General features: G+C 48.3%; 1 long non-coding RNA gene across 1 annotated transcript in view; it reads left to right on the forward strand.

The window, feature by feature from the left end:
- LOC125774352 (uncharacterized) overlaps nucleotides 1-23,064 on the forward strand; it is a 65,563-nt gene that overhangs the window by 23,305 nt on the left and 19,194 nt on the right. Inside the window, exons 4-5 of the long non-coding RNA XR_007420836.1 lie at nucleotides 11,945-12,196; nucleotides 14,395-14,450. This is a non-coding gene — a long non-coding RNA (uncharacterized LOC125774352). The remainder of the gene's footprint in view (nucleotides 1-11,944; nucleotides 12,197-14,394; nucleotides 14,451-23,064) is intronic.

Below are 23,064 nucleotides of genomic sequence, written 5' to 3' on the forward strand. Positions count from 1 at the left end.
AGGTGTCTTGGCTAATGTGTCTTGGCTAAGGTGTCTTGGCTAAGGTGTCTTGGCTAAAGTGTCTTGGCTAAGGTGTCTTGGCTAATGTGTCTTGGCTAAGGTGTCTTGGCTAAGGTGTCTTGGCTAAAGTGTCTTGGCTAAGGTGTCTTGGCTAATGTGTCTTGGCTAAGGTGTCTTGGCTAAGGTGTCTTGGCTAATGTGTCTTGGCTAAGGTGTCTTGGCTAAGGTGTCTTGGCTAAGGTGTCTTGGCTAAGGTGTCTTGGCTAATGTGTCTTGGCTTAAGTGTCTTGGCGTAGGTGTCTTGGCTAATGTGTCTCGGCTAAGGTGTCTTGGCTAAGGTGTCTTTTCTAAGGTGTCTTGGCTAAGGTGTCTTGGCTAAGGTGTCTTGGCTAATGTGTCTTGGCTAAAGTGTCTTGGCTAATGTGTCTCGGCTAAGGTGTCTTGGCTAATGTGTCTTGGCTAAAGTGTCTCGGCTAATGTGTCTCGGCTAAGGTGTCTTGGCTAAGGTGTCTTGGCTAAGGTGTCTTGGCTAATGTGTCTTGGCTTAGGTGTCTTGGCTAAGGTGTCTTGGCTAATGTGTCTTGGCTAAAGTGTCTTGGCTAATGTGTCTCGGCTAAGGTGTCTTGGCTAAGGTGTCTTGGCTAATGTGTCTCGGCTAATGTGTCTCGGCTAAGGTGTCTCGGCTAAGGTGTCTTGGCTAATGTGTCTCGGCTAAGGTGTCTTGGCTAATGTGTCTTGGCTAAGGTGTCTTGGCTAAGGTGTCTTGGCTAAAGTGTCTTGGCTAAGGTGTCTTGGCTAATGTGTCTTGGCTAAGGTGTCTTGGCTAAGGTGTCTTGGCTAATGTGTCTTGGCTAAGGTGTCTTGGCTAAGGTGTCTTGGCTAAGGTGTCTTGGCTAATGTGTCTTGGCTTAAGTGTCTTGGCGTAGGTGTCTTGGCTAATGTGTCTCGGCTAAGGTGTCTTGGCTAAGGTGTCTTTTCTAAGGTGTCTTGGCTAAGGTGTCTTGGCTAAGGTGTCTTGGCTAAGGTGTCTTGGCTAATGTGTCTTGGCTAAAGTGTCTTGGCTAATGTGTCTCGGCTAAGGTGTCTTGGCTAATGTGTCTTGGCTAAGGTGTCTTGGCTAAGGTGTCTCGGCTAAGGTGTCTTGGCTAAGGTGTCTTGGCTAAGGTGTCTTGGCTAAGGTGTCTTGGCTAAGGTGTCTTGGCTAAGGTGTCTTGGCTAAGGTGTCTTGGCTAATGTGTCTTGGCTAAAGTGTCTTGGCTAATGTGTCTCGGCTAAGGTGTCTTGGCTAATGTGTCTCGGCTAATGTGTCTTAGCTAAGGTGTCTTGGCTAATGTGTCTCGGCTAAGGTGTCTTGGCTAATGTGTCTTGGCTAAAGTGTCTTGGCTAATGTGTCTCGGCTAAGGTGTCTTGGCTAAGGTGTCTTGGCTAATGTGTCTTGGCTAAAGTGTCTTGGCTAATGTGTCTCGGCTAAGGTGTCTTGGCTAATGTGTCTTGGCTAAGGTGTCTTGGCTAAGGTGTCTCGGCTAAGGTGTCTTGGCTAAGGTGTCTTGGCTAAGGTGTCTTGGCTAAGGTGTCTTGGCTAAGGTGTCTTGGCTAATGTGTCTTGGCTAAGGTGTCTTGGCTAAGGTGTCTTGGCTAATGTGTCTTGGCTAAAGTGTCTTGGCTAATGTGTCTCGGCTAAGGTGTCTTGGCTAATGTGTCTTGGCTAATGTGTCTCGGCTAAGGTGTCTTGGCTAAGGTGTCTTGGCTAATGTGTCTCGGCTAATGTGTCTTAGCTAAGGTGTCTTGGCTAAGGTGTCTTGGCTAATGTGTCTCGGCTAAGGTGTCTTGGCTAATGTGTCTTGGCTAAGGTGTCTTGGCTAAGGTGTCTTGGCTAAAGTGTCTTGGCTAAGGTGTCTTGGCTAATGTGTCTTGGCTAAGGTGTCTTGGCTAAGGTGTCTTGGCTAATGTGTCTTGGCTAAGGTGTCTTGGCTAAGGTGTCTTGGCTAAGGTGTCTTGGCTAATGTGTCTTGGCTTAAGTGTCTTGGCGTAGGTGTCTTGGCTAATGTGTCTCGGCTAAGGTGTCTTGGCTAAGGTGTCTTTTCTAAGGTGTCTTGGCTAAGGTGTCTTGGCTAAGGTGTCTTGGCTAAGGTGTCTTGGCTAATGTGTCTTGGCTAAAGTGTCTTGGCTAATGTGTCTCGGCTAAGGTGTCTTGGCTAATGTGTCTCGGCTAATGTGTCTTGGCTAATGTGTCTTGGCTAAGGTGTCTTGGCTAAGGTGTCTTGGCTAAGGTGTCTTGGCTAAGGTGTCTTGGCTAAGGTGTCTTGGCTAAGGTGTCTTGGCTAAGGTGTCTTGGCTAATGTGTCTTGGCTAAGGTGTCTTGGCTAAGGTGTCTTGGCTAAGGTGTCTTGGCTAATGTGTCTTGGCTAATGTGTCTCGGCTAAGGTGTCTTGGCTAATGTGTCTTGGCTAAGGTGTCTCGGCTAAGGTGTCTTGGCTAAGGTGTCTTGGCTAAGGTGTCTTGGCTAAGGTGTCTTGGCTAATGTGTCTTGGCTAAGGTGTCTTGGCTAAGGTGTCTTGGCTAAGGTGTCTTGGCTAAGGTGTCTTGGCTTAAGTGTCTTGGCGTAGGTGTCTTGGCTAATGTGTCTCGGCTAAGGTGTCTTGGCTAAGGTGTCTTTTCTAAAGTGTCTTGGCTAAGGTGTCTTGGCTAAGGTGTCTTGGCTAATGTGTCTTGGCTAATGTGTCTTATCTAAGGTGTCTTGGCTAAGGTGTCTCGGCTAAGGTGTCTTGGCTAATGTGTCTCGGCTAAGGTGTCTTGGCTAATGTGTCTTGGCTAAGGTGTCTTGGCTAAGGTGTCTTGGCTAAAGTGTCTTGGCTAAGGTGTCTTGGCTAAGGTGTCTTGGCTAAGGTGTCTTGGCTAAGGTGTCTTGGCTAAAGTGTCTTGGCTAATGTGTCTCGGCTAAGGTGTCTTGGCTAAGGTGTCTCGGCTAATGTGTCTCGGCTAATGTGTCTTAGCTAAGGTGTCTTGGCTAAGGTGTCTTGGCTAATGTGTCTCAGCTAAGGTGTCTTGGCTAATGTGTCTTGGCTAAGGTGTCTTGGCTAAGGTGTCTTGGCTAAAGTGTCTTTTCTAAGGTGTCTTGGCTAATGTGTCTTGGCTAAGGTGTCTTGGCTAATGTGTCTTGGCTAATGTGTCTTGGCTAAGGTGTCTTGGCTAAGGTGTCTTGGCTAAGGTGTCTTGGCTAATGTGTCTTGGCTTAAGTGTCTTGGCGTAGGTGTCTTGGCTAATGTGTCTCGGCTAAGGTGTCTTGGCTAAGGTGTCTTTTCTAAGGTGTCTTGGCTAAGGTGTCTTGGCTAAGGTGTCTTGGCTAAGGTGTCTTGGCTAATGTGTCTTGGCTAAAGTGTCTTGGCTAATGTGTCTCGGCTAAGGTGTCTTGGCTAATGTGTCTTGGCTAAGGTGTCTTGGCTAAGGTGTCTCGGCTAAGGTGTCTTGGCTAAGGTGTCTTGGCTAAGGTGTCTTGGCTAAGGTGTCTTGGCTAAGGTGTCTTGGCTAATGTGTCTTGGCTAAGGTGTCTTGGCTAAGGTGTCTTGGCTAATGTGTCTTGGCTAAAGTGTCTTGGCTAATGTGTCTCGGCTAAGGTGTCTTGGCTAATGTGTCTTGGCTAATGTGTCTTGCCTAATGCGTCTTGGCTAAGGTGTCTTGGCTAATGTGTCTCGGCTAATGTGTCTTAGCTAAGGTGTCTTGGCTAAGGTGTCTTGGCTAATGTGTCTCGGCTAAGGTGTCTTGGCTAATGTGTCTTGGCTAAGGTGTCTTGGCTAAGGTGTCTTGGCTAAAGTGTCTTGGCTAAGGTGTCTTGGCTAATGTGTCTTGGCTAAGGTGTCTTGGCTAAGGTGTCTTGGCTAATGTGTCTTGGCTAAGGTGTCTTGGCTAAGGTGTCTTGGCTAAGGTGTCTTGGCTAATGTGTCTTGGCTTAAGTGTCTTGGCGTAGGTGTCTTGGCTAATGTGTCTCGGCTAAGGTGTCTTGGCTAAGGTGTCTTTTCTAAGGTGTCTTGGCTAAGGTGTCTTGGCTAAGGTGTCTTGGCTAAGGTGTCTTGGCTAATGTGTCTTGGCTAAAGTGTCTTGGCTAATGTGTCTCGGCTAAGGTGTCTTGGCTAATGTGTCTTGGCTAAAGTGTCTCGGCTAATGTGTCTCGGCTAAGGTGTCTTGGCTAATGTGTCTTAGCTAAGGTGTCTTGGCTAATGTGTCTCGGCTAAGGTGTCTTGGCTAATGTGTCTTGGCTAAAGTGTCTTGGCTAATGTGTCTCGGCTAAGGTGTCTTGGCTAAGGTGTCTTGGCTAATGTGTCTTGGCTAAAGTGTCTTGGCTAATGTGTCTCGGCTAAGGTGTCTTGGCTAATGTGTCTTGGCTAAGGTGTCTTGGCTAAGGTGTCTCGGTTAAGGTGTCTTGGCTAAGGTGTCTTGGCTAAGGTGTCTTGGCTAAGGTGTCTTGGCTAAGGTGTCTTGGCTAATGTGTCTTGGCTAAGGTGTCTTGGCTAAGGTGTCTTGGCTAATGTGTCTTGGCTAAAGTGTCTTGGGTAATGTGTCTCGGCTAAGGTGTCTTGGCTAATGTGTCTTGGCTAATGTGTCTCGGCTAAGGTGTCTTGGCTAAGGTGTCTTGGCTAATGTGTCTCGGCTAATGTGTCTTAGCTAAGGTGTCTTGGCTAAGGTGTCTTGGCTAATGTGTCTCGGCTAAGGTGTCTCGGCTAATGTGTCTTGGCTAAGGTGTCTTGGCTAAGGTGTCTTGGCTAAAGTGTCTTGGCTAAGGTGTCTTGGCTAATGTGTCTTGGCTAAGGTGTCTTGGCTAAGGTGTCTTGGCTAATGTGTCTTGGCTAAGGTGTCTTGGCTAAGGTGTCTTGGCTAAGGTGTCTTGGCTAATGTGTCTTGGCTTAAGTGTCTTGGCGTAGGTGTCTTGGCTAATGTGTCTCGGCTAAGGTGTCTTGGCTAAGGTGTCTTTTCTAAGGTGTCTTGGCTAAGGTGTCTTGGCTAAGGTGTCTTGGCTAAGGTGTCTTGGCTAATGTGTCTTGGCTAAAGTGTCTTGGCTAATGTGTCTCGGCTAAGGTGTCTTGGCTAATGTGTCTCGGCTAATGTGTCTTGGCTAATGTGTCTTGGCTAAGGTGTCTTGGCTAAGGTGTCTTGGCTAAGGTGTCTTGGCTAAGGTGTCTTGGCTAAGGTGTCTTGGCTAATGTGTCTTGGCTAAGGTGTCTTGGCTAATGTGTCTTGGCTAAGGTGTCTTGGCTAAGGTGTCTTGGCTAAGGTGTCTTGGCTAATGTGTCTTGGCTAATGTGTCTCGGCTAAGGTGTCTTGGCTAATGTGTCTTGGCTAAGGTGTCTTGGCTAATGTGTCTCGGCTAAGGTGTCTTGGCTAAGGTGTCTTGGCTAAGGTGTCTTGGCTAATGTGTCTTGGCTAAGGTGTCTTGGCTAATGTGTCTTGGCTAAGGTGTCTTGGCTAAGGTGTCTTGGCTTAAGTGTCTTGGCGTAGGTGTCTTGGCTAATGTGTCTCGGCTAAGGTGTCTTGGCTAAGGTGTCTTTTCTAAAGTGTCTTGGCTAAGGTGTCTTGGCTAAGGTGTCTTGGCTAATGTGTCTTGGCTAATGTGTCTTATCTAAGGTGTCTTGGCTAAGGTGTCTCGGCTAAGGTGTCTTGGCTAATGTGTCTCGGCTAAGGTGTCTTGGCTAATGTGTCTTGGCTAAGGTGTCTTGGCTAAGGTGTCTTGGCTAAAGTGTCTTGGCTAAGGTGTCTTGGCTAAGGTGTCTTGGCTAAGGTGTCTTGGCTAAGGTGTCTTGGCTAAAGTGTCTTGGCTAATGTGTCTCGGCTAAGGTGTCTTGGCTAAGGTGTCTCGGCTAATGTGTCTCGGCTAATGTGTCTTAGCTAAGGTGTCTTGGCTAAGGTGTCTTGGCTAATGTGTCTCAGCTAATGTGTCTTGGCTAATGTGTCTTGGCTAAGGTGTCTTGGCTAAGGTGTCTTGGCTAAAGTGTCTTTTCTAAGGTGTCTTGGCTAATGTGTCTTGGCTAAGGTGTCTTGGCTAATGTGTCTTGGCTAATGTGTCTTGGCTAAGGTGTCTTGGCTAAGGTGTCTTGGCTAAGGTGTCTTGGCTAATGTGTCTTGGCTTAAGTGTCTTGGCGTAGGTGTCTTGGCTAATGTGTCTCGGCTAAGGTGTCTTGGCTAAGGTGTCTTTTCTAAGGTGTCTTGGCTAAGGTGTCTTGGCTAAGGTGTCTTGGCTAAGGTGTCTTGGCTAATGTGTCTTGGCTAAAGTGTCTTGGCTAATGTGTCTCGGCTAAGGTGTCTTGGCTAATGTTTCTTGGCTAAGGTGTCTTGGCTAAGGTGTCTCGGCTAAGGTGTCTTGGCTAAGGTGTCTTGGCTAAGGTGTCTTGGCTAAGGTGTCTTGGCTAAGGTGTCTTGGCTAATGTGTCTTGGCTAAGGTGTCTTGGCTAAGGTGTCTTGGCTAATGTGTCTTGGCTAAAGTGTCTTGGCTAATGTGTCTCGGCTAAGGTGTCTTGGCTAATGTGTCTTGGCTAATGTGTCTCGGCTAAGGTGTCTTGGCTAAGGTGTCTTGGCTAATGTGTCTCGGCTAATGTGTCTTAGCTAAGGTGTCTTGGCTAAGGTGTCTTGGCTAATGTGTCTCGGCTAAGGTGTCTTGGCTAATGTGTCTTGGCTAAGGTGTCTTGGCTAAGGTGTCTTGGCTAAAGTGTCTTGGCTAAGGTGTCTTGGCTAATGTGTCTTGGCTAAGGTGTCTTGGCTAAGGTGTCTTGGCTAATGTGTCTTGGCTAAGGTGTCTTGGCTAAGGTGTCTTGGCTAAGGTGTCTTGGCTAATGTGTCTTGGCTTAAGTGTCTTGGCGTAGGTGTCTTGGCTAATGTGTCTCGGCTAAGGTGTCTTGGCTAAGGTGTCTTTTCTAAGGTGTCTTGGCTAATGTGTCTTGGCTAAGGTGTCTTGGCTAAGGTGTCTTGGCTAAGGTGTCTTGGCTAATGTGTCTTGGCTAAAGTGTCTTGGCTAATGTGTCTCGGCTAAGGTGTCTTGGCTAAGGTGTCTTGGCTAATGTGTCTCGGCTAATGTGTCTTAGCTAAGGTGTCTTGGCTAAGGTGTCTTGGCTAATGTGTCTCGGCTAAGGTGTCTTGGCTAATGTGTCTTGGCTAAGGTGTCTTGGCTAAGGTGTCTTGGCTAAAGTGTCTTGGCTAAGGTGTCTTGGCTAATGTGTCTTGGCTAAGGTGTCTTGGCTAAGGTGTCTTGGCTAAAGTGTCTTGGCTAAGGTGTCTTGGCTAATGTGTCTTGGCTAAGGTGTCTTGGCTAAGGTGTCTTGGCTAATGTGTCTTGGCTAATGTGTCTTGGCTAAGGTGTCTTGGCTAAGGTGTCTTGGCTAATGTGTCTTGGCTTAAGTGTCTTGGCGTAGGTGTCTTGGCTAATGTGTCTCGGCTAAGGTGTCTTGGCTAAGGTGTCTTTTCTAAGGTGTCTTGGCTAAGGTGTCTTGGCTAAGGTGTCTTGGCTAAGGTGTCTTGGCTAATGTGTCTTGGCTAAAGTGTCTTGGCTAATGTGTCTCGGCTAAGTTGTCTTGGCTAATGTGTCTTGGCTAAAGTGTCTCGGCTAATGTGTCTCGGCTAAGGTGTCTTGGCTAAGGTGTCTTGGCTAAGGTGTCTTGGCTAAGGTGTCTTGGCTAATGTGTCTTGGCTTAGGTGTCTTGGCTAAGGTGTCTTGGCTAATGTGTCTTGGCTAAAGTGTCTTGGCTAATGTGTCTCGGCTAAGGTGTCTTGGCTAAGGTGTCTTGGCTAATGTGTCTCGGCTAATGTGTCTTAGCTAAGGTGTCTTGGCTAAGGTGTCTTGGCTAATGTGTCTCGGCTAAGGTGTCTTGGCTAATGTGTCTTGGCTAAGGTGTCTTGGCTAAGGTGTCTTGGCTAAGGTGTCTTGGCTAAGGTGTCTTGGCTAAGGTGTCTTGGCTAATGTGTCTTGCCTTAAGTGTCTTGGCGTAGGTGTCTTGGCTAATGTGTCTCGGCTAAGGTGTCTTGGCTAAGGTGTCTTTTCTAAGGTGTCTTGGCTAAGGTGTCTTGGCTAAGGTGTCTTGGCTAAGGTGTCTTGGCTAATGTGTCTTGGCTAAAGTGTCTTGGCTAATGTGTCTCGGCTAAGGTGTCTTGGCTAATGTGTCTTGGCTAAAGTGTCTCGGCTAATGTGTCTCGGCTGATGTGTCTTGGCTAAGGTGTCTTGGCTAAGGTGTCTTGGCTAATGTGTCTTGGCTTAGGTGTCTTGGCTAAGGTGTCTTGGCTAATGTGTCTTGGCTAAAGTGTCTTGGCTAATGTGTCTCGGCTAAGGTGTCTTGGCTAAGGTGTCTTGGCTAATGTGTCTTGGCTAATGTGTCTTGGCTAAGGTGTCTTGGCTAAGGTGTCTTGGCTAAAGTGTCTTGGCTAAGGTGTCTTGGCTAATGTGTCTTGGCTAAGGTGTCTTGGCTAAAGTGTCTTGGCTAAGGTGTCTTGTCTAATGTGTCTTGGCTAAGGTGTCTTGGCTAAGGTGTCTTGGCTAATGTGTCTTGGCTAAGGTGTCTTGGCTAAGGTGTCTTGGCTAATGTGTCTTGGCTAATGTGTCTTGGCTAAGGTGTCTTGGCTAATGTTTCTTGGCTAAGGTGTCTTGGCTAATGTGTCTTGGCTAAGGTGTCTTGGCTAAGGTGTCTTGGCTAAGGTGTCTTGGCTAAGGTGTCTTGGCTAATGTGTCTTGGCTAAAGTGTCTTGGCTAATGTGTCTCGGCTAAGGTGTCTTGGCTAATGTGTCTTGGCTAAGGTGTCTTGGCTAAGGTGTCTCGGCTAAGGTGTCTTGGCTAAGGTGTCTTGGCTAAGGTGTCTTGGCTAAGGTGTCTTGGCTAATGTGTCTTGGCTAAGGTGTCTTGGCTAAGGTGTCTTGGCTAATGTGTCTTGGCTAAAGTGTCTTGGCTAATGTGTCTCGGCTAAGGTGTCTTGGCTAATGTGTCTCGGCTAATGTGTCTTAGCTAAGGTGTCTTGGCTAAGGTGTCTTGGCTAATGTGTCTCGGCTAAGGTGTCTTGGCTAATGTGTCTTGGCTAAAGTGTCTTGGCTAATGTGTCTCGGCTAAGGTGTCTTGGCTAAGGTGTCTTGGCTAATGTGTCTTGGCTAAAGTGTCTTGGCTAATGTGTCTCGGCTAAGGTGTCTTGGCTAATGTGTCTTGGCTAAGGTGTCTTGGCTAAGGTGTCTCGGCTAAGGTGTCTTGGCTAAGGTGTCTTGGCTAAGGTGTCTTGGCTAAGGTGTCTTGGCTAAGGTGTCTTGGCTAATGTGTCTTGGCTAAGGTGTCTTGGCTAAGGTCTCTTGGCTAATGTGTCTTGGCTAAAGTGTCTTGGCTAATGTGTCTCGGCTAAGGTGTCTTGGCTAATGTGTCTTGGCTAATGTGTCTCGGCTAAGGTGTCTTGGCTAAGGTGTCTTGGCTAATGTGTCTCGGCTAATGTGTCTTAGCTAAGGTGTCTTGGCTAAGGTGTCTTGGCTAATGTGTCTCGGCTAAGGTGTCTTGGCTAATGTGTCTTGGCTAAGGTGTCTTGGCTAAGGTGTCTTGGCTAAAGTGTCTTGGCTAAGGTGTCTTGGCTAATGTGTCTTGGCTAAGGTGTCTTGGCTAAGGTGTCTTGGCTAATGTGTCTTGGCTAAGGTGTCTTGGCTAAGGTGTCTTGGCTAAGGTGTCTTGGCTAATGTGTCTTGGCTTAAGTGTCTTGGCGTAGGTGTCTTGGCTAATGTGTCTTGGCTAAGGTGTCTTGGCTAAGGTGTCTTGGCTAATGTGTCTTGGCTAAAGTGTCTTGGCTAATGTGTCTCGGCTAAGGTGTCTTGGCTAATGTGTCTTGGCTAAAGTGTCTCGGCTAATGTGTCTCGGCTAAGGTGTCTTGGCTAAGGTGTCTTGGCTAAGGTGTCTTGGCTAATGTGTCTTGGCTTAGGTGTCTTGGCTAAGGTGTCTTGGCTAATGTGTCTTGGCTAAAGTGTCTTGGCTAATGTGTCTCGGCTAAGGTGTCTTGGCTAAGGTGTCTTGGCTAATGTGTCTCGGCTAATGTGTCTTAGCTAAGGTGTCTTGGCTAAGGTGTCTTGGCTAATGTGTCTCGGCTAAGGTGTCTTGGCTAATGTGTCTTGGCTAAGGTGTCTTGGCTAAGGTGTCTTGGCTAAAGTGTCTTGGCTAAGGTGTCTTGGCTAATGTGTCTTGGCTAAGGTGTCTTGGCTAAGGTGTCTTGGCTAATGTGTCTTGGCTAAGGTGTCTTGGCTAAGGTGTCTTGGCTAAGGTGTCTTGGCTAATGTGTCTTGGCTTAAGTGTCTTGGCGTAGGTGTCTTGGCTAATGTGTCTCGGCTAAGGTGTCTTGGCTAAGGTGTCTTTTCTAAGGTGTCTTGGCTAAGGTGTCTTGGCTTAAGTGTCTTGGCTAAGGTGTCTTGGCTAATGTGTCTTGGCTAAAGTGTCTTGGCTAATGTGTCTCGGCTAAGGTGTCTTGGCTAATGTGTCTTGGCTAAGGTGTCTTGGCTAAGGTGTCTCGGCTAAGGTGTCTTGGCTAAGGTGTCTTGGCTAAGGTGTCTTGGCTAAGGTGTCTTGGCTAATGTGTCTTGGCTAAGGTGTCTTGGCTAAGGTGTCTTGGCTAATGTGTCTTGGCTAAAGTGTCTTGGCTAATGTGTCTCGGCTAAGGTGTCTTGGCTAATGTGTCTCGGCTAATGTGTCTTAGCTAAGGTGTCTTGGCTAAGGTGTCTTGGCTAATGTGTCTCGGCTAAGGTGTCTTGGCTAATGTGTCTTGGCTAAGGTGTCTTGGCTAAGGTGTCTTGGCTAAAGTGTCTTGGCTAAAGTGTCTTGGCTAAGATGTCTTGGCTAAGGTGTCTTGGCTAAGGTGTCTTGGCTAAGGTGTCTTGGCTAATGTGTCTTGGCTAAGGTGTCTTGGCTAAGGTGTCTTGGCTAAGGTGTCTTGGCTAAGGTGTCTTGGCTTAAGTGTCTTGGCGTAGGTGTCTTGGCTAATGTGTCTCGGCTAATGTGTCTTGGCTAAGGTGTCTTGGCTAAGGTGTCTTGGCTAAGGTGTCTTGGCTAATGTGTCTTGGCTTAGGTGTCTTGGCGTAGGTGTCTTGGCTAATGTGTCTCGGCTAAGGTGTCTTGGCTAAGGTGTCTTTTCTAAGGTGTCTTGGCTAAGGTGTCTTGGCTAAGGTGTCTTGGCTAAGGTGTCTTGGCTAATGTGTCTTGGCTAAAGTGTCTTGGCTAATGTGTCTCGGCTAAGGTGTCTTGGCTAATGTGTCTTGGCTAAGGTGTCTTGGCTAAGGTGTCTCGGCTAAGGTGTCTTGGCTAAAGTGTCTTGGCTAAGGTGTCTTGGCTAATGTGTCTTGGCTAAGGTGTCTTGGCTAAGGTGTCTTGGCTAATGTGTCTCGGCTAAGGTGTCTTGGCTAATGTGTCTTGGCTAAGGTGTCTTGGCTAAGGTGTCTTGGCTAATGTGTCTCGGCTAATGTGTCTTAGCTAAGGTGTCTTGGCTAAGGTGTCTTGGCTAATGTGTCTCGGCTAAGGTGTCTTGGCTAATGTGTCTTGGCTAAGGTGTCTTGGCTAAGGTGTCTTGGCTAAAGTGTCTTGGCTAAGGTGTCTTGGCTAAGGTGTCTTGGCTAAGGTGTCTTGGCTAATGTGTCTTGGCTAATGTGTCTTGGCTAAGGTGTCTTGGCTAAGGTGTCTTGGCTAATGTGTCTTGGCTTAAGTGTCTTGGCGTAGGTGTCTTGGCTAATGTGTCTCGGCTAAGGTGTCTTGGCTAAGGTGTCTTTTCTAAGGTGTCTTGGCTAAGGTGTCTTGGCTAAGGTGTCTTGGCTAAGGTGTCTTGGCTAATGTGTCTTGGCTAAAGTGTCTTGGCTAATGTGTCTCGGCTAAGGTGTCTTGGCTAATGTGTCTTGGCTAAGGTGTCTTGGCTAATGTGTCTCGGCTAAGGTATCTTGGCTAAGGTGTCTTGGCTAAGGTGTCTTGGCTAAGGTGTCTTGGCTAAGGTGTCTTGGCTAATGTGTCTTGGCTAAGGTGTCTTGGCTAATGCGTCTTGGCTAATGTGTCTTGGCTAATGTGTCTTGGCTAATGTGTCTTGGCTAAGGTGTCTTGGCTAATGTGTCTTGGCTAAGGTGTCTTGGCTAACGTGTCTCGGCTAATGTGTCATGGCTAATGTGTCTTGGCTAATGTGTCTTGGCTAAGGTGTCTTGGCTAAGGTGTCTTGGCTAATGTGTCTTGGCTAAGGTGTCTTGGCTAAGGTGTCTTGGCTAAGGTGTCTTGGCTAAAGTGTCTTGGCTAATGTGTCTCGGCTAAGGTGTCTTGGCTAATGTGTCTTGGCTAAGGTGTCTTGGCTAAGGTGTCTTGGCTAATGTGTCTCGGCTAAGGTGTCTTGGCTAAGGTGTCTTGGCTAAGGTGTCTTGGCTAAGGTGTCTTGGCTAAAGTGTCTTGGCTAAGGTGTCTTGGCTAAGGTGTCTTGGCTAAGGTGTCTTGGCTAATGTGTCTCGGCTAAGGTGTCTTGGCTAAGGTGTCTTGGCTAATGTGTCTTGGCTAAGGTGTCTTGGCTAATGTGTCTTGGCTAATGTGTCTTGGCTAATGTGTCTTGGCTAATGTGTCTTGGCTAATGTGTCTCGGCTAATGTGTCTTGGCTAATGTGTCTTGGCTAAAGTGTCTTGGCTAAGGTGTCTTGGCTAAGGTGTCTTGGCTAAGGTGTCTTGGCTAAGGTGTCTTGGCTAAGGTGTCTTGGCTAATGTGTCTTGGCTAATGTGTCTTGGCTAAAGTGTCTTGGCTAAGGTGTCTTGGCTAAAGTGTCTTGGCTAAGGTGTCTTGGCTAAGGTGTCTTGGCTAAGGTGTCTTGGCTAAGGTGTCTTGGCTAATGTGTCTCGGCTAAGGTTTCTTGGCTAAAGTGTCTTGGCCAATGTGTCTTGGCTAAGGTGTCTTGGCTAAGGTGTCTTGGCTAATGTGTCTCGGCTAAGGTGTCTTGGCTAAGGTGTCTTGGCTGAGGTGTCTTGGCTAAGGTGTCTTGGCTAAGGTGTCTTGGCTAAGGTGTCTTGGCTAAGGTGTCTTGGCTAAGGTGTCTTGGCTAATGTGTCTTGGCTAAGGTGTCTTGGCTAAGGTGTCTTGGCTAATGTGTCTCGGCTAAGGTGTCTTGGCTAATGTGTCTTGGCTAAGGTGTCTTGGCTAATGTGTCTTGGCTTATGTGTCTTGGCTAATGTGTCTTGGCTAAAGTGTCTTGGCTAAGGTGTCTTGGCTAATGTGTCTTGGCTAAGGTGTCTTGGCTAAAGTGTCTTGGCTAATGTGTCTCGGCTAAAGTGTCTTGGCTAAGGTGTCTTGGCTAATGTGTCTTTTCTAAGGTGTCTTGGCTAATGTGTCTCGGCTAAGGTGTCTTGGCTAAGGTGTCTTGGCTAAGGTGTCTTGGCTAAGGTGTCTTGGCTAAGGTGTCTTGGCTAAGGTGTCTTGGCTAATGTGTCTTGGCTAAGGTGTCTTGGCTAAGGTGTCTTGGCTAATGTGTCTCGGCTAAGGTGTCTTGGCTAATGTGTCTTGGCTAAGGTGTCTTGGCTAAGGTGTCTTGGCTAATGTGTCTTGGCTAAGGTGTCTTGGCTAATGTGTCTTGGATAATGTGTCTTGGCTAATGTGTCTTGGCTAAAGTGTCTTGGCTAAGGTGTCTTGGCTAAAGTGTCTTGGCTAAGGTGTCTTGGCTAAGGTGTCTTGGCTAATGTGTCTCGGCTAAGGTGTCTTGGCTAAAGTGTCTTGGCTAATGTGTCTTGGCTAAGGTGTCTTGGCTAAGGTGTCTTGGCTAATGTGTCTCGGCTAAGGTGTCTTGGCTAAAGTGTCTTGGCTAATGTGTCTTGGCTAAGGTGTCTTGGCTAAGGTGTCTTGGCTAATGTGTCTCGGCTAAGGTGTCTTGGCTAATGTGTCTTGGCTAAGGTGTCTTGGCTAAGGTGTCTTGGCTAATGTGTCTTGGCTAAGGTGTCTTGGCTAATGTGTCTTGGCTAATGTGTCTTGGCTAATGTGTCTTGGCTAATGTGTCTTGGCTAAAGTGTCTTGGCTAAGGTGTCTTGGCTAAAGTGTCTTGGCTAAGGTGTCTTGGCTAAGGTGTCTTGGCTAATGTGTCTCGGCTAAGGTGTCTTGGCTAAAGTGTCTTGGCTAATGTGTCTTGGCTAAGGTGTCTTGGCTAAGGTGTCTTGGCTAATGTGTCTCGGCTAAGGTGTCTTGGCTAAGGTGTCTTGGCTAAGGTGTCTTGGCTAAGGTGTCTTGGCTAAGGTGTCTTGGCTAAGGTGTCTTGGCTAAGGTGTCTTGGCTAAGGTGTCTTGGCTAATGTGTCTCGGCTAAGGTGTCTTGGCTAATGTGTCTTGGCTAAGGTGTCTTGGCTAATGTGTCTTGGCTAAGGTGTCTTGGCTAATGTGTCTTGGCTAATGTGTCCTGGCTAATGTGTCTTGGCTAAGGTGTCTTGGCTAAGGTGTGTTGGCTAATGTGTCTTGGCTAATGTGTCTTGGCTAAGGTGTCTTGGCTATAGTGTCTTGGCTAATGTGTCTTTTCTAAGGTGTCTTGGCTAATGTGTCTCGGCTAAGGTGTCTTGGCTAAGGTGTCTTGGCTAAGGTGTCTTGGCTAAGGTGTCTTGGCTAAGGTGTCTTGGCTAATGTGTCTTGGCTAAGGTGTCTTGGCTAATGTGTCTTGGCTAAGGTGTCTTGGCTAATGTGTCTCGGCTAAGGTGTCTTGGCTAATGTGTCTTGGCTAAGGTGTCTTGGCTAATGTGTCTTGGCTAAGGTGTCTTGGCTAATGTGTCTTGGCTAAAGTGTCTTGGCTAAGGTGTCTTGGCTAATGTGTCTTGGCTAAGGTGTCTTGGCTAAAGTGTCTTGGCTAATGTGTCTCGGCTAAGGTGTCTTGGCTATAGTGTCTTGGCTAATGTGTCTTTTCTAAGGTGTCTTGGCTAATGTGTCTCGGCTAAGGTGTCTTGGCTAAGGTGTCTTGGCTAAGGTGTCTTGGCTAAGGTGTCTTGGCTAAGGTGTCTTGGCTAAGGTGTCTTGGCTAAGGTGTCTTGGCTAATGTGTCTTGGCTAAGGTGTCTTGGCTAAGGTGTCTTGGCTAATGTGTCTCGGCTAAGGTGTCTTGGCTAATGTGTCTTGGCTAAGGTGTCTTGGCTAAGGTGTCTTGGCTAAGGTGTCTTGGCTAATGTGTCTTGGCTAAGGTGTCTTGGCTAATGTGTCTTGGCTAAGGTGTCTTGGCTAATGTGTCTTGGCTAAAGTGTCTTGGCTAAGGTGTCTTGGCTAAAGTGTCTTGGCTAAGGTGTCTTGGCTAAGGTGTCTTGGCTAATGTGTCTCGGCTAAGGTGTCTTGGCTAAAGTGTCTTGGCTAATGTGTCTTGGCTAAGGTGTCTTGGCTAAGGTGTCTTGGCTAATGTGTCTCGGCTAAGGTGTCTTGGCTAAGGTGTCTTAGCTAAGGTGTCTTGGCTAATGTGTTTTGGCTAAGGTGTCTTGGCTAAGGTGTCTTGGCTAAAGTGTCTTGGCTAAGGTGTATTGGCTAAAGTGTCTTGGCTAAGGTGTCTTGGCTAATGTGTCTTGGCTAATGTGTCTTGGCTAAGGTGTCTTGGCTAAGGTGTCTTGGCTAAGGTGTCTTGGCTAAGGTGTCTTGGCTAAGGTGTCTTGGCTAATGTGTCTCGGCTAAGGTGTCTTGGCTAAGGTGTCTTGGCTAATGTGTCTTGGCTAAGGTGTCTTGGCTAAGGTGTCTTGGCTAAGGTGTCTTGGCTTAGGTTTTTTTTTTTTTTTTTTTTTTCAAGGAGAGATAAAATCTTCTTAGACACCACCAACGGTGACATGGGATTTTTACCGAGTAAAAAAACTCTCCTTGGCTACATAGTGTTGCTGCCACCACCCACGGGATCACCTCACGTTATAACTTCACGGGTGGGGCTCTACAATGGACTTAGTCCACACCTTAACTTAACACCATAGACTATTCAACGGGACGAGACGTACATTCAGGGTTCAGTTCAGACTTTCAATATCCACAAGTACTCACCGACACTCAAACACACACTGACACATAAAGCACATGAAGCAAAACACATCACACATAACTCCCTTCACACTCGGCCAAGTCTTTGGTCCACCCTCCAGGCGTGCTGAAGTTTTGTGGCGATCAATCGCATAGCTAATGCCACGGCATCCCACTTTCTGCAGTCCTCGATCATTAGCTCGACCAGGTTGCCTTTGTTGATTGTTGAACCACACTTTTCACTGGCTTCATGCCGTTCGTCGACAAATCTGGGGCAGTGGAAGAGCACGTGTTCGGCTGTTTCATCTACGGTCACGCATACTGGGCACCTCGAGGAACTCGTGTGCTGGTACTTGTGAAGGTAACTCCTGAAGCACCCATGGCCAGTAAGGAATTGGGTCACAAAGAAATTCACTTCTCCATGCTTCCTATCAATCCATACCTAAGTTCGGGATAAGTGCATGTGTCCAACGTCCTTTGGTGGAGAGGTCCCATTCTGCCTGCCACTTCGCCCTGGATATAGTCCTAGCGGAGGACCTGGACATTCTCGCTCCGATAATGCCGCTACCTCCGGAACACTCACAGTCTTCTGCCAAGATGATGCAAATAGGCATCATATTAGCCACCACACATGCCGCCGAGTACGAAGTTGTCCTATAGGCGCAGATCACTCTCAGCGCTAGCAACCGATACACCCTATTTACAACACGCTGATTCGCCTTAACCGCCAGAATATGCGCCCAGTTTCCGGCATTGTATCTCAGGCGTGTAGTAGCTACATCGGCGAGAAGTCGTCTGCTACTACTCTTGGGACCACCAGTGTTTGGCATGATCGACATCAACGTATTTGCAGCTTTGGTGGCATTGCTGCAGGCGTACTCGAGATGCTTCTGGAAGCTAAGACGATCGTCGATGACCTTTCCCAGGTACTTCAGTTGCCGTACGGAAGCAATGAGCTCCGTGCCCACGCGAAAGCGCGCTGTTTTAATCACCTTATGGCTGCTGATCAACAGGAACTCTGTCTTGTTATGCGCAATGCCTAGTTTAACGTTTCGCATCCATGACTCTACTCTACCTACAGAGTCGGAGGCGAGGAACTCGATCTCCTCTATAGATTCGCCAAGGACCGTTAAAGCGATATCGTCGGCGAAACCAGTCAACTCCGCTCCTGGAGGTAGTTTGAGGCGCAGAACTCCGTCGTACATTACGTTCCACAAAGTTGGACCGAGGATCGAACCTTGTGGAACTCCAGCCTTGATGTCCATTGACTGAATGCCTCGTTCGGTGTCGTACATAAGCACTCGTTGCTCTAGATAGCTCCTGAGCAGCCTGCAGAGGTACGGGGGTACCATCATGTTGTCCAGAGCGAGTGCTATGGCTTCCCAACTGGCGCTGTTAAACGCGTTCTTCACGTCTAGCGTGATAACTGCGCAGTAGCGATTTCCCGTTCGCTTCCTCGCGAAAGCGTTGCGCGCCCTCTCCAGCACTGCAGCAACCGCGTCTCCAGTAGACCGCTTCTTCCGGAACCCAAACTGCCTGTCCGACAGACCACTGCTTCCTTCCGTGAGGACCACTAAGCGGTTTAGTATCAGTATCTCTAATACTTTAGCGAAGCTGTCAATAACCCCTAATGGCCTTAGCGCCGACGAGGCACCAGGTGGTTTGCCGGGTTTCTGGAGGAGGACGAGCCTCTGTCTCTTCCACACCGAGGGGAAGTGGCCAGTATTGAAGAAACGTTGGAAAACGTTCCGGAAAACTTCTGGATGTACTTTGATAGCGGCCACGGTCGCTTCGACCGGAATACCATCGGGGCCAGGAGCCTTGCAAAGTTTCAGCCTATCCGTTGCCTTCAATATTTCGTCGATGGTTACCGAATCGGGAATCACTTCTGGAGAACGAAAGGTTTCACTCAAGATCGGTTTCTCGTGGCAGGGAAAGAGCTCTTCAACTATGCTTTTTAGTTTATGGGGACATCTTTCTCGGGGGAGATCGTGTCCCGAAAGCTTGCCCAATAATTGACGGTACGCCCCGAAGGGATTGCTATTTGCCTCTTCACAAAGAGCATTAAAACACCGTCGCTTGCTGAACTTGATCTCACGCTTAAGGTTCGACCTAGAAGAGATGTAGGCAGCTTTCAACTCTTCTCTGCGTAACGTCGTGGTTGAGCGTTGCAATATCCTTCGAGCTTCGATGCAACGGACACGCAATCTAGCAATGGTGCTATTCCACCAGTAAGCTGACCGTTTCTGACGCGATCCTGGTATTTTCCGCGGCATGGTGGCATCACAGGCTGTGGTAGCTGCAGAAACGATATCAGCGGCAGAGGTGCAGTCTGCAAAACCACCCATGCGCAGGGCGTCGTGGAATTAGGCATCATCAAAATGATGCCTTTTCCATGTGGTAAACCACGTGAACCGTGCGCATATAGCGCGCTGGCTAACGGCCTTGTAGCGTATCACCCTGTGGTCACTAAGAGTGAATGCATCGCTCACTCTCCAGTTCATCGCGCTTGCCAGGGACGGGCTACAGAACGTCACATCTATAACAGATGTTCTGTCATTTCTCTCGAAGGTTGGAGTAGAGCCCACATTTGCGACCACCAGGTCGAACCTCGCTAGGAACTCCAAAACCGCATTTCCCCTGTTGTTTGTTAGCTTACTGCCCCATTCAGTGGCCCAAGCGTTGAAATCTCCAGCAACTACTACCGGTTTCAAGTCACCTAGTTCATCTGTCAGCCTACTTAGCATCTGTGCAAACTTTTCATCATCCCAGCTAGGCAGAAGGTGACGTTATTTACTGTCGCGATAACGAAGCCGTCGAAGCAGCAGGAAACTATACTTTGGATCGGTAACGCTCCGCACGCCCAGACTGCGGCAGTGCCAGAGGGATCGAATGCCCAGTTTCTGCACCCTCTTGGAATTCGATATGGTTCGGATAAGAGCGCCACATCTCCTTTCTCTTCCTTCACCACTTGGCTAAGCAGGTCTTGGGCCGCTTTACAATGGTTCAGGTTGTGTTGAACTACTTCCATACTGGTGGTGGTTTTCTGACCGCCGAGCAGTATGGACCGCCAGTCTGGTGTGCGTTATCTCCCGGCGCGCACAGGACACACTTCGAGGGTTTATTGCAGGTTCTTGCTAAGTGCCCTTTCTCGCCGCAGCGCATGCAGTTTTCAGTCCTGTCTGGTCCATTGCAGTTACGCGCCTGGTGGCCAAAGTCCCAGCAGCGGAAGCATCTGTTTGTTTGTGTAACCAGTCTAACCGGACAGATTGACCAACCGATTTTGACCCGAGCCGCCTGCATCACAAGGGACGAAAGCTTGACCGGCATCTTTATACGAGCCGTCTGCATGCCATTGTACGATGGCTTTAATACCACCTCCAGCTTTACGCCTTCAGAGTCGAACTGTTTTCTCAGGTCACGCTCAACGTCGGAGACCTGCACTTCTTCGTCGATGTAGCGACACTCTATAGTGTCAAACTGGCTTAACACTTTAACCTCGCCTGCAGCGCCTACTGACTGTTTTAGTTGCTCCTCGAAGGTAGCGCCACTAATCCCCTCGCTTCTCTTTAGTTCGAAGAGAAGTTTTCCGTTCTGCGTGCGACGGACCCTGGTCACATTTTCTCCGAGCGAGTGCAGCGATGGGTCTGCCTTTAATTTGTGAAGTATCTCCGCATGTGAACTGGCTTCATTTACCGACACAACAATAGCCTCTGCTCTGTGGCGTCTTAGAACAGACTGCGTGCGGTTTACTTCGAACTCTGGGAGGTTGGGCTTCTTTTTGCCTTTTTTAACCACTGTGCTACACTGATATTGCTCATCAACGTTGCTCTCGGGAGCCGTTGCCGACGTGCTTTGAACATCGCATTTTGCTCTCTTCTGGATTTCCGTGACCTCCTCCGGCGTGCGAACATTTCTACCCCTTTTGAAGGATGCCGGCGTATGTAAAGGTTGGCCGTCCTTCAAGGCATCTTGTACGCTTTTTTCTGCAAGTTCTGCACGTATCTTTAGCGTCACCATTTCACGCTCCGCGTTGGTTAAGACCGACAGAAGTCTCACTGCCATCTTTTTAATCGGAGCATGCACATTGTTCCTGTCCTTGGTGAAGAGGTGAAGTTCTCTTGCCGTACACAGGGCTTCCTGCAAAATACTACCGATTTTCGTGGCTAAGGTGTCTTGGCTAATGTGTCTCGGCTAAGGTGTCTTGGCTAAGGTGTCTTGGCTAAGGTGTCTTGGCTAAGGTGTCTTGGCTAAGGTGTCGTGGCTAAGGTGTCTTGGCTAAGGTGTCTTGGCTAAGGTGTCTTGGCTAAGGTGTCTTGGCTAAGGTGTCTTGGCTAATGTATCTTGGCTAAGGTGTCTTGGCTAATGTGTCTCGGCTAAGGTGTCTTGGCTAAGGTGTCTTGGCTAAGGTGTCTTGGCTTATGTGTCTTGGCTAAAGTGTCTTGGCTAAGGTGTCTTGGCTAATGTGTCTCGGCTAAGGTGTCTTGGCTGAGGTGTCTTGGCTAAGATGTCTCGACTAATGTGTCTTGGCTAAGGTGTCTTAGCTAAGGTGTCTTGACTAATGTGTCTTGGCTAAGGTGTCTTGGCTTATGTGTCTTGGCTAAGGTGTCTTGGCTAAGGTGTCTTGGCTAAGGTGTCTTGGCTAAGGTGTCTTGGCTAAGGTGTCTTGGCTAATGTGTCTTGGCTAAGGTGTCTTGGCTAAGGTGTCTTGGCTAAGGTGTCTTGGCTAATGTGTCTTAGCTAATGTGTCTCGGCTAAGGTGTCTTGGCTAATGTGTCTTGGCTAAGGTGTCTTGGCTACGGTGTATTGGCTAAGGTGTCTTGGCTAAGGTGTCTTGGCTAATGTGTCTCGGCTAAGGTGTCTTGGCTAATGTGTTTTGGCTAAGGTGTCTTGGCTAAGGTGTCTTGGCTAAGGTGTCTTGGCTAAGGTGTCTTGGCTAAGGTGTCTTGGCTAATGTGTCTTGGCTAAGGTGTCTTGGCTAAGGTGTCTTGGCTAATGTGTCTTGGCTAAGGTGTCTTGGCTAATGTGTCGTGGCTAAGGTGTCTTGGCTAAGGTGTCTTGGCTAAAGTGTCTTGGCTAAGGTGTCTTGGCTACGGTGTATTGGCTTAGGTGTCTTGGCTAAGGTGTCTTGGCTAAGGTGTCTCGGCTAAGGTGTCTTGGCCAAGGTGTCTTGGCTAATGTGTCTCGGCTAAGGTGTCTTGGCTAAGGTGTCTTGGCTAAGGTGTCTTGGCTAATGTGTCTTGGCTAAGGTGTCTTGGCTAAGGTGTCTTGGCTAAGGTGTCTTGGCTAATGTGTCTTGGCTAAGGTGTCTTGGCTAAGGTGTCTTGGCTAAGGTGTCTTGGCTAATGTGTCTTGGCTAATGTGTCTCGGCTAAGGTGTCTTGACTAAGGTGTCTTGGCTAAGGTGTCTTGGCTAATGTGTCTCGGCTAAGGTGTCTTTTCTAATGTGTCTTGGCTAAGGTGTCTTGGCTAAGGAGTCTTGGCTAAAGTGTCTTGGCTAAGGTGTCTTGGCTACGGTGTATTGGCTTAGGTGTCTTGGCTAAGGTGTCTTGGCTAATGTGTCTCGGCTAAGGTGTCTTGGCTAATGTGTTTTGGCTAAGGTGTTTTGGCTAAGGTGTCTTGGCTAATGTGTCTTGGCTAATGTGTCTTGGCTAATGTGTCTTGGCTAAGGTGTCTTAGCTAAGGTGTCTTGGCTAATGTGTTTTGGCTAAGGTGTCTTGGCTAAGGTGTCTTGGCTAAGGTGTCTTGGCTAATGTGTCTCGGCTAAGGTGTCTTGGCTAATGTGTCTTGGCTAAGGTGTCTTGGCTAAGGTGTCTTGGCTAAGGTGTCTTGGCTAAGGTGTCTTGGCTAAGGTGTCTTGGCTAAGGTGTCTTGGCTAATGTGTCTTGGCTAAGGTGTCTTGGCTAAGGTGTCTTGGCTAAGGTGTCTTGGCTAATGTGTCTCGGCTAAGGTGTCTTGGCTAAGGTGTCTTGGCTTATGTGTCTTGGCTAATGTGTCTTGGCTAAGGTGTCTTGGCTAAGGTGTCTTGGCTAATGTGTCTCGGCTAAGGTGTCTTGGCTTATGTGTCTTGGCTAAGGTGTCTTGGCTAATGTGTCTTGGCTAATGTGTCTTGGCTAAGGTGTCTTGGCTAAGGTGTCTTGGCTAAGGTGTCTTGGCTAAGGTGTCTTGGCCAAGGTGTCTTGGCTAATGTGTCTCGGCTAAGGTGTCTTGGCTAATGTGTCTTGGCTAAGGTGTCTTGGCTAAGGTGTCTTGGCTAAGGTGTCTTGGCTAAGGTGTCTTGGCTAAGGTGTCTTGGCTAAGGTGTCTTGGCTAAGGTGTCTTGGCTAATGTGTCTCGGCTAAGGTGTCTTGGCTTATGTGTCTTGGCTAAGGTGTCTTGGCTAATGTGTCTTGGCTAATGTGTCTTGGCTAAGGTGTCTTGGCTAAGGTGTCTTGGCTAAGGTGTCTTGGCTAAGGTGTCTTGGCCAAGGTGTCTTGGCTAATGTGTCTCGGCTAAGGTGTCTTGGCTAATGTGTCTTGGCTAAGGTGTCTTGGCTAAGGTGTCTTGGCTAAGGTGTCTTGGCTAAGGTGTCTTGGCTAAGGTGTCTTGGCTAAGGTGTCTTGGCTAAGGTGTCTTGGCTAATGTGTCTCGGCTAAGGTGTCTTGGCTAATGTGTCTTGGCTAAGGTGTCTTGGCTAAGGTGTCTTGGCTAAGGTGTCTTGGCTAAGGTGCCTTGGCTACGGTGTCTTGGCTAAGGTGTCTTGGCTAATGTGTCTTGGCTAAGGTGTCTTGGCTAAGGTGTCTTGGCTAATGTGTCTTGGCTAAGGTGTCTTGGCTAATGTGTCTTGGCTAAGGTGTCTTGGCTAAGGTGTCTTGGCTAATGTGTCTCGGCTAATGTGTCTTGGCTAATGTGTCTTAGCTAATGTGTCTTGGCTAAGGTGTCTTGGCTAAGGTGTCTTGGCTAAGGTGTCTTGGCTAATGTGTCTCGCCTAAGGTGTCTTGGCTAAGGTGTCTTGGCTAAGGTGTCTTGGCTAAGGTGTCTTGGCTAAGGTGTCTTGGCTAAGGTGTCTTGGCTAATGTGTCTTGGCTAATGTGTCTTGGCTAATGTGTCTTGGCTAATGTGTCTCGGCTAATGTGTCTTGGCTA

The sequence above is a fragment of the Anopheles funestus genome, unplaced genomic scaffold (assembly GCF_943734845.2).
Source record: "Anopheles funestus unplaced genomic scaffold, idAnoFuneDA-416_04 scaffold_74_ctg1, whole genome shotgun sequence".
In the NCBI taxonomy this organism is placed as follows: domain Eukaryota; kingdom Metazoa; phylum Arthropoda; class Insecta; order Diptera; family Culicidae; genus Anopheles; species Anopheles funestus.